The sequence below is a fragment of the Mus caroli genome, unplaced genomic scaffold (genome assembly GCF_978045245.1).
Source record: "Mus caroli unplaced genomic scaffold, Mus_caroli_1 scaffold_18, whole genome shotgun sequence".
Taxonomy (NCBI): Eukaryota; Metazoa; Chordata; class Mammalia; order Rodentia; family Muridae; genus Mus; species Mus caroli.
Window position 1 is genome coordinate 71,315,392 of NW_028227273.1, and position 10,326 is coordinate 71,325,717.

At 36.0% G+C, this 10,326-nt stretch overlaps 1 pseudogene; it reads right to left on the reverse strand.

The window, feature by feature from the left end:
- Positions 1-3,377: 3,377 nt before the first annotated feature.
- On the reverse strand, positions 3,378-9,246 carry LOC110312715 (uncharacterized; annotated as a pseudogene).
- Between the last annotated feature and the right edge of the window lie 1,080 nt (positions 9,247-10,326).

Here is a 10,326-nt window from a genome sequence, read left to right on the forward strand (position 1 = left end):
TGAAATCCTGTGATCCTATGATCCTGGGCGAGTTAGAACACCTATAATCCTGTGCATGTTAGAGAACCTGAGAGTCGAGCTTCCTTTCTTTGTGGTGATGGTCTGCTAAGGGGACCAGCTCCGACCAGAATAAACCTGTGCCCCTGGCTGGACAGGGGTTCCTGTGCCCTGGATCCCACAGGTCCCAATGCCTGGGGCCAGCCCCAGCATGGGGTGTTTTTTCTTTCTTATTGGTTCTTCTTGAGGCAGTGGAGGGGGAAGAGCATAGGCGGAGGGTAAGACTTTGTCTTATGAGAAATTTAAGATTGCTCTATAGTAAACTTTACTTATCTAAGTCTAAGCTACTTGTAGCTGACCTGTCTTCTGTGATTCTCTGAGGCCAGAAACTGCAGTCTCTGGCACTTAGCACCTCATCCTAAAACAGCAGGAGATTAAGAAAAGGATTAATTGCTAGAGCCTTTTCCCTATTGTCCAGATGCCTCTTGCTTGTCAGGCTAGGGGAAAGTTTGGAGCAATAACCTTCTATTGAACCAGGAGAAGAGAACAACACTAGAAGAAGAAAAACACTTTTAAACAAGCGCATATGCATAATCTCACATAAATTCATATTTAGCTTCATTCATTCTCATTTATTCATTTTCATTCAAACCCAGCTGGGCCCAGCTTGCATGCATTTTCACAATTACATACTTACACACACACATGTATACATTCTCACAATTACATACTTATACACACATCCATACTTACATATGCATATGGAGCAAAAGACCAAGCACCAGTGCAGAAAGGAATCACTCATTCTGGATGAAAACTGAGTTCAGGTCTTTATTACACAGAGAAAGAAAAGGCTTCTACCCTTTTAATGCTAAATGAATTAAACCCGTCTTTGTAAGAAAAAAGCTTTGTTTCATTTAATAAGACTAAACCTGCCTTGTCCTTACCATGGGACATGTTCTGTCCATTGGTAAGAAGCCTGCCTGCCTGCTCCTTCTGCTCTCTGTGACATCTTTTTTGTCCTCTTTCCCTCTGCATTTTGCATATTGCTCTCTTAGTATTTTATGTTACCTATAATTTCTAAGTTACTCCACTCTGCATTCTTCTTCTAATCTAAAAAGTGTTCTGTCTAAAAACTTCTCCACAGCTCAATTCCTCTCTCAGCTCAGTTCTTCTCACCTCTGTTCCTCTCACACCAGTCCTTCAGTTTTGAATCTTCTCTTTGTCCTCAGCTCTTAAACATCACTCAGAATACATGATCACATGTTAAAAAGTTTATCAAAAGTTCACACAGAAAATCAAATAAATTGAAGTAGACGTTTACAGCAAAGAATGTTTATATGCATATCCATTAGGAGTAATTATCTAGCTAAACATCCATCACTTGTCTCAGCTCCACAGGTTCACTGAAGGTTTAAAACCATAATTAAGTTATAAGTGAAGTTTGGTAGATAAACCCAGTCATTATTTTATATTCTGTCCTAGAACCTATAATACATCATTAGTTCCATTTTTATGACCTTTGGTTAATTGTTTTGCAAATCTCTATGAATGTGCTCTGAGTAGGAGAAAGTCTGGTTACCGTCTAAAAGCAATTAATTGGTGACACTTGAGAGACTGGCAGAGTTCTTAATGCAGCTTTGATTATCAGAAAAGGATCTAATCGCAGTCTCCCATTATAAAAGAGTTAATAATCACAGATATAATTTTAGGAATCCTTATAGGATCATCATTAAGATTTTAGTCATATATTTGTCTATATAGCATCACTACAAGATAGTACATCATCGTGGATCTGCAGAGATCTGCTCCAAAGGGATGTGCTACTACTTAGTGATAGTTATATATGTTTAATAGTAACAGGAAAAGCATATCAATAGCCTTGCTTAATGAGGGCTAACCTGTCACAGATTATATAGTAATCTGGGGCAGGCCACTTCAGGATGATCACCTGCTAGTTATTAGCTTTTACCATTATGGTTCTTGACATCTCAGTTATTCTCGGTGTTGGGGCAGATCTTGTGTCATCCTCACCTATGATCTTGGGCATATTAGAGGACCTGGGAGTCAAGAATCTTCTGGGGATTATGGGACTGGGTGCACAGCTACTGCCTAAGTTCTGCTCAGGGCACTGGCTCAGACTGAAGGGTCCATTTTAAATTTTCAAATGCATTCTTAGTTCTGAGATGCAGTCACAAATATTCCTCATACATTTCATTTTAATGTGCTCTCTGATATATTCTAAGAGATCAGCCAACAATAAACACTTTTCATATTCACTAGTTTTATGAGGTTTCTTTTCGGTATGAGTTCTGTAATGAGTTCTGAGATGGTCTTTGTTGCTTAAAGACTTCTTCACAATCACTCAATTTGTTGATCTTCTCTCCTGTATTTATTTCTGACAAGTTCTAAAATTGTCTTTCTTTTTAATAGATTGCATTGATCAGTTCATTTGTAAGGTTTTTCTCCTGTATGATTTCTCTGGGGAATACTAAGGTAGGATTCAGGGCAAAAGATTTGTCACATTAGCTACATTTGTAAGGTTGTTCTTCTGTATCAACACTCTGGTACCTTTTAGATGGTCATTCTCATGAATGGATTTGTCACATTCACAGAATTTGAAAATTTTCTTTCCTGAATCAATTCTCAGATGAATTTGAAGACACGTTTTAAAATAACATTTGTCATATTCTATTCATTAAATTTTAAGCTTTCACTTATGATTCTCTGCTGAGTTCTAATAGTCTTTCCTGATAAAGAACTTTCCATATTAATTTCATTTATAAGGTTTCTCTTCGTTATGTATTATCTGATGTTTTCTAAGATGGTCTTTAAAGGTAAAACGTTTGTCACATCCATTACATTTGTAAGGTTTCTCTGCTGTATGAGATGACTTTTCCAGGCATCTGACATTCACAGCATTTGCAATGTATCTTAGTTAGGGTCTTCCTGCTGTGAAACAGACACCTTAACAAAGGCAACTCTTATGAAGGACAAGATTTAATTAGGGCTGGATTACAAGTTTAAATGTTCAGTCCCTTGTTACCAAAGAAGGAGCATGGCAACACCTCGGTTGCACTTATTGTTCTGAAGGCAAACAGGAGAAGACTGGCTTCCAGGCAGCTATGTTGAGTGTATTAAATCTCACACCCATAGTGACACAACTAGTCCATAAGACCACAAGTACTTCAACATGGTGAAACATCCTAATATAAGCATATACAAACAATCAAATAGTGTTTCTCTCCTGTGTGAAGAGTTTGATGATATCTGAGACTGTCTTTCTAGTTAGAGAATTTGTCCCATTCACCTCATCTGTAATGATTCTCTCCTGTTTGATTTTTCTGATGTTTTCTAAGAGAGCTTTTACTGGAAGCTTTTTACTTTTCACATTCACTATATTTATAAGGCTTCTTTGTTGTATGAGTTCTTTCATGAATCATAAGATCATAATTACGGGTAATATATTTGTCACATTTACTGCATTTGTACAATATTTTCCCTGCATCAATTTCTTGATGACTTCTAAAACTGCCTTTATCAATAAAGCATTTATCATATTCACTAATTTTGTAAGGTTTCTTTTCTGTATGAATTCTTTCATGGCTTCTAATACTGCCCTTCTCAATAAACTACTTGTGACATTCTCTGCATTTGTACAGTTTATTTCATGTATGAATTCTCTGATGATGTATAAGGGTGCATTTGTACCTGAAGCATTTCTCACATTCTCTACATTTGTAAGGTTTCTCTCCTGTATGAATTCTCTGATGAACTGTAAGACGGCATTTCAGGGTAAAGGACTTGCCACATTCACTACATTTGTAAGGTTTCTCTCCCGTATGAATTCTCTGATGAGTTCTGAGACTTGCTTTCACAGTAAAGCATTTTTTGCATTCAATACATTTGTAAGGCTTTTCTCCTGTATGCATTCTCTGATGATTTCTAAGTTGATATTTCTTGGCAAAGCACTTGTCACATTCACTACATTTATAAGGTTTCTTACCTGTATGAATTATCTGATGACTTCTAAGACTGCCTTTCTCAGTAAAGCATTTTCCACATTCACTACATGTGTAAGGTTTTTATCTGTGTGAATTCTTTGATGAGTCCTAAGATTGCTTTTCTGGTTAAACCATTTGTCACATTCACTACATTTGTAAGGTTTCTCTCCTGTATGAATTTTCTGATGAATACTCAGACTGTCTTTGTGGGTAAAGCATTTTTCACATTCACTACATCTATAAGGTTTGTCTCCTGTATGAATTCTCTGATGAATATGAAGACTTCGTTTGTCGGCAAAGCATTTGTCACATGTACTACATTTATAAGGTTTCTCTCCTGCATGAATTCTCTGATGACTTCTAAGACTGCTTAACACAGTAAAGCATTTGTCACATTCAATACATTTGTAAGGTTTGTCTCCTGTATGTATTCTCAGATGAATAATAAGACTAGATTTTTGGATAAAGGATTTGTGACATTCAGTACACTGGTAAGGTCTCTCTCCTGTGTGATTTCTCTGATGAATTGTAAGTTGGTATTTCTGGGAAAAGTATTTCTCACATTCACTACATTTGTAAGGTTTCTCTCCTGTATGACTTCTCTGATGTTTTCTAATTTGTGAATAGCTAAAGGATTTGCCACAATCACTGCATTTATAAGTATTCCCACAAGGGTGAATTCTGTAGTATCTTTCGAAGCCTGATATATGATAAAAGCAGTTGCCACATTTGCAAGGACATTGTCCGTAATGAATTTTGTAATGTAGTTTGAGCTGTGACAAATGCAGAAAGGATTCACTATAGTGTCTACATTTATAGGTTTTCCCTCTAGTATGTGCTCTCTGATGTCTACTGACACCTGAGTACATGTTGAAGCATTTCCTACATTTCCTGCAATTGTGTGGTTTTTTTCCATTAGTGCCACTTTGTTTCAGCATGAGTTTATGTTTTGAGTCAAACAGATTTTTATGCTCTGTATCATTTGTGTCTTTCCCTCCTATATGGATTCTTCCATTTTGACTAATGATGGAAAACACATTCAGAAAGTTTACACAGTCTTTAAATTTGCAAGGTTCATCTCCAGTCTTCCCCATTTTTTTTCTGTTTAGGTTTGATTGTTGGGTTCTGGAAGGTGTACCTTGGGAAGACTGATGAATCATGTTGACAGGCTCATTACATTTGTAAGACTTTTCTTGGATAGTTACACGCTTGTGGACAATATGCTTTGTGCCTTGATTCAACACCTTCTCACAGTGAAGAAAATTCTCTGAAAAAAAAAGTGCAATTAGGGAAGAAAGAGATTAATGTATGAGTAAGGGATTCAACAATGAATTTTTTTTTTAAGTTCACAAAGAAAAAATAAATTAGCTATTCTAAAGGAAGAATGTCTTTTGTGCTTCACAATCATTAAATGGATGCTAAGAAGAACATAAAAATCTATATCAAAAAACTGAAAAATGACAGCCTTCTAATTCTCATTTAAACACTGTCCCTTGCTGAAGGTAGGAAAATCAGGTGATCAAGCAAAAGTAATTTTGAGATAGAAATTATATGAGTGATCATATTAACAAGGTCAGCTAGGAATTTATTATGTGATTCACATTGATATCACTGACATGGAACTCACTATATATATATATATATATATATATATATACACACATACACACTTACTTCTACTTCCAAAGTGCTCAGGAAAAGGTCATAGTGTAACAGTAACAGCAGTAAACATAGAGAGCACATACCAAATGTAAATAAATACATAAAAACAAAAGTCTCACAAAACAGATGCTGCTCTATTTAAAATAATTTGCATTTTAAAATTCAGAAATGGATGAATACTGAAATGTAATGGCAAAATTTTTAAATTCCAATTATTGTATATAAAACAATATCCCTCCTTTCTCTAAATGTGCAATATTCTTTGAACTTTAAAGTTTAGATTGAAAACTAGGTAAAGGGGTTAGAGAGACTATAAAGGATACAATACTGGTTATTATTCTTTATTCTGTAAGTCTCTAGACATTTCAGAGTTCTATCTACAAAAGATATGTAAATTAAAAGGAATAATTTAGAATTCTACAAGAAGAGTATACTCACCCAAAAAGAATAGATTACTGTAATTCTCCATCATCACATCTCTATACAGTGCCCTCTGAGAATAGCTGAGACATTCCCATTCGTCCACTGAGAACTCCACAGCCACATCCTTGAACGTTAAGAGACCCTATAATTGAAAATTAGAAATTTATCATGTGATGTCGGACAAACATGTTTCCTATTTAACAAAGATGCAAAGAATAAGATGATATAATTTGTGATAGGGAAGAGTCTTAGCAAATATTAAAGGACAAAAGTTTTATAGAAGGGCCATAGAGGTGCGTCAGAACTTAAGAATATTCTATAGGTAACATACAGAATGACATACTCTAGTGTACATACTCACATCTCTGCTCTTTAGGACTTGCTGATATTTTCTAAGACTAAGCAACAGACAAAGAACAGATTTACCTCCATCAATGCATTTGAAAATTTTGTTTGCAGATTGGATTCTATAATGTCTTTTAAAGTCCTCTAATATGTAATTTGTTTGTCAGAACCATCATGGCAGTATAAAACAGAATATGAAACCTGGTTCTATGAGATCTAATGCTCTCTTCTTATCTCAACATACAAGAAGAATAAAAAGCACATATGCAGAGTCAAGAAAATGTACCAAAATACATACAACAAAATTGAAATTTAATTTTATCAAGAGATGCTTCCTAATCTAGTCATAGACTTTAGTGTATTTTCTCTATGTGAAACAGGATAGCAATAGACTCACAATCAGCAAAGTTTTAAAGAATATATTGGTACACATTTGAGGTCTAGGTGCAGTAATATTCCTTGATGAATTAACAAAATCCAAAAGTCACATCAGACATGGTCAAGTAGTGATGAGCAACACTGTGTTTCAAAATTCTACAATGGGGTCTAAGTACAACGCTAAAAATGTTCTAGAAAATAGAAGTAAAAAAAGCAATGCAAAATTCTAATGGATAAAGGATTATCATAAAGGATAAAGGATATCATAAATTGTATTCTTCCATATATTGCTCAGTCAAGTCAGTATCCATGTATATGCAGATGCACATTCACAAGTGTTTTTCTAAATACATGATCACTCCTGAAAAGTATTTTTTTTTTTGCCAGATGAGATCTTCCTTCTTTTTTTTTAAATTATCTTTTTTTTTAATTTTTAATATTTTTATTACATATTTTCCTCAATTACATTTCCAATGCTATCCCAAAAGTCCCCCATAGCGCCCCCCACTTCCCTACCCACCCATTCCCATTCTTTTGGCCCTGGCATTCCCCTATATTGGGGCATATAAAGTTTGCAAGTCCAATGGGCCTCTCTTTCCATTGATGGCCGACTAGGCCATCTTTCGATACATATGCAGCTAGAGACAAGAGCTCCGGGGTTCTGGTTAGTACATCATGTTGTTCCAACAATAGGGTTGCAGATCCCTTTAGCTCCTTGGGTACTTTCTCTAGCTTCTCCATTGGGAGCCCTGTGATACATCCAATAGCTGACTGTGAACATCCACTCCTGTGTTTGCTAGGCCCCGGCATAGTCTCACAAGAGACAGCTATATTTGGGTCCTTTCAGCAAAATCTTGCTAGTGTATGCAATGGTGTCAGCGTTTAGAAGCTGATTATGGGATGGATCCCTGGATACGGCAGTCTCTAAATGGTCCATCCTTTCATCACAGCTACGAACTTTGTCTCTGTAACTCCTTCCCTGGGTGTTTTGTTCCCAATTCTAAGAAGGGGCACAGTGTCCACACTTTGGTCTTCATTCTTCTTGAGTTTCATGCGTTTATCAAATTGTATCTTATATCTTGGGTATCCTAAGTTTTGGGCTAATATCCACTTATCAGTGAATACATATTGTGTGAGTTCTTTTGTGATTGTGTTACTTCACTCAAGATGATGCCCTCCAGGCCCATCCATTTGGCTAGGAATTTCATAAATTCATTCTTTTTAATAGCTGAGTAGTACTCCATTGTGTAAATGTACCATAATTTCTGTATCCATTCCTCTGTTGAGGGACATCTGGGTTCTTTCCAGCTTCTGGCTATTATAAATAGGGCTGCTATGAACATAGTGGAGCATGTGTCCTTTTTACCGGTTGGGACATCTTCTGGATATATGCCCAGGAGAGGTATTGCTGGATCCTCCGGTAGTACTATGTCCAATTTTCTGAGGAACCGCCAGACTGATTTCCAGAGTGGTTGTACAAGCTTGCAATCCCACTAACAATGGAGGAGTGTTCCTCTTTCTCCACATCCTCGCCAGCATCTGCTGTCACCTGAATTTTTGATCTTAGCCATTCTGACTGGTGTGAGGTGGAATCTCAGGGTTGTTTTGATTTGCATTTCCCTGATGATTAAGGATGTTGAACATTTTTTTAGGTGCTTCTCTGCCATTCGGTATTCCTCAGGTGAGAATTCTTTGTTCAGTTCTGAGCCCCATTTTTTAATGGGGTTATTTGACTTTCTGGAGTCCACCTTCTTGAGTTCTTTATATATATTGGATATTAGTCCCTTATCTGATTTAGGATAGGTGAAGATCCTTTCCCAATCTGTTGGTGTTTTTTTTTTTTTGTCTTATTGATGGTGTCTTTAGCCTTGCAGAAGCTTTCCAGTTTCATGAGGTCCCACTTGTCAATTCTCGATCTTACAGCACAAGCCATTACTGTTCTATTCAGGAATTTTTCCCCTGTGCCCATATCTTCAAGGCTTTTCCCCACTTTCTCCTCTATAAGTTTCAGTGTCTCTGGTTTTATGTGAAGTTCCTTGATCCACTTAGACTTGACCTTAGTACAAGGAGATAGGAATGGTCCTTCTTTACTAATATAAAAAGATACATGTCTGTTTGATGTCAAAGTTGGACAACACTATATTCGTTGAGTGACACATACAACAGATTCCCCTTCTAGATTGCATGTCCTAAGTGTAAGGAAATTTATGTCCTCTTGCTCTAATATTGAGGGAAAATATACTACAATATGACTGTGCTACGGTAATTTTGCTTATCAGAAATGAAAATGGGGATCAATCAGAGAACAGAAATACTTTAGATAACATTACCAGATGTAGAAAATGAAGGTTTTGAGTAGCTTCAATAAGATATACAATTTTTAAAGAAATGTGGATATGAAACTAACCTGGGGCACATATAGCAGAGAAGCAGTCATTCTTCTTGTTGCTCTGCTCTGAGTTTCTGTCTTAGGAACAAAGACTGGAATTCCTGACAAAATATCACAGATTCAAAATTAATAAAACTCCCCATGGACAATGCCAAAACATTGTTGTGCAAACTAAAATGATCAGGAATCTCAAGAAACATTGTCACAGATAGGATAGCATGGAATGATATATTGGTGGAATATGTAAGAACAGTTTGAATTATGAATAAATGACACCCAGTCTACCCACAAAAAAACTGCCTCAAGCCATACATGAAATACAACAGGGATGATTGGGATAAACTTTTGCATAAGGAGGGAAAGGACAGAAAGTAACGAGGGTAACCATGCAAGCTCTCTTGGGAGTTCAAGGTAGAAAGTCCACACTTCAAATTATAAGTGGTAGAATAGTGAGGTACAAAGCATGGATGAAAGTAAATTCCCAGGAGCTTTGTAATGGCCATAATAGCAAAGAAAACAAAAAAGCAAATACTGTATTAGAATGTTATATTGTAAAGATTCTAACAACCAAGATGAGTGAAAAAAAATCAGGATAATTACTAGTTATTGCAATTGAAAATTCACTCACAACATTAGGATATAGAAAACAGAAGTTTGAGAGTCAAGAAAAATGTCATGAATTTACAGTATATAAAATTCCATACAGAGAATAGCAATGCATAAATTTTCAAGGGAAATAATCACGACATTTTAAAGGGCATATGTCTTCATGACCCTTACTTCTGACATACAAGCTGAGTAATGTCATATTTAGCAGGAAACCCATCAATACTTCCTACTCCAGTGATGCTGTGTTTTAATTTCAGAAATATTAAATATTGTAACAAAATGTGTTCCATGACTTAATTCTGATCCTGTCTATAACTGGAAAGTTATATTTCTCATTCATGGATGTTGAATAAGAAGTCATACTGGGATGTAAAGAATAACCTCTTTTTACATGCATCCACTGTGAAGTGCAGGGCTTCTATATTAAAATCCAGAAGTCACAGTTCCTCAAATACTCTGCTACTTCTGAATAGATATCTTTTTGCACTATTGAGACTTCCACGCAAAGGTCACAATCAA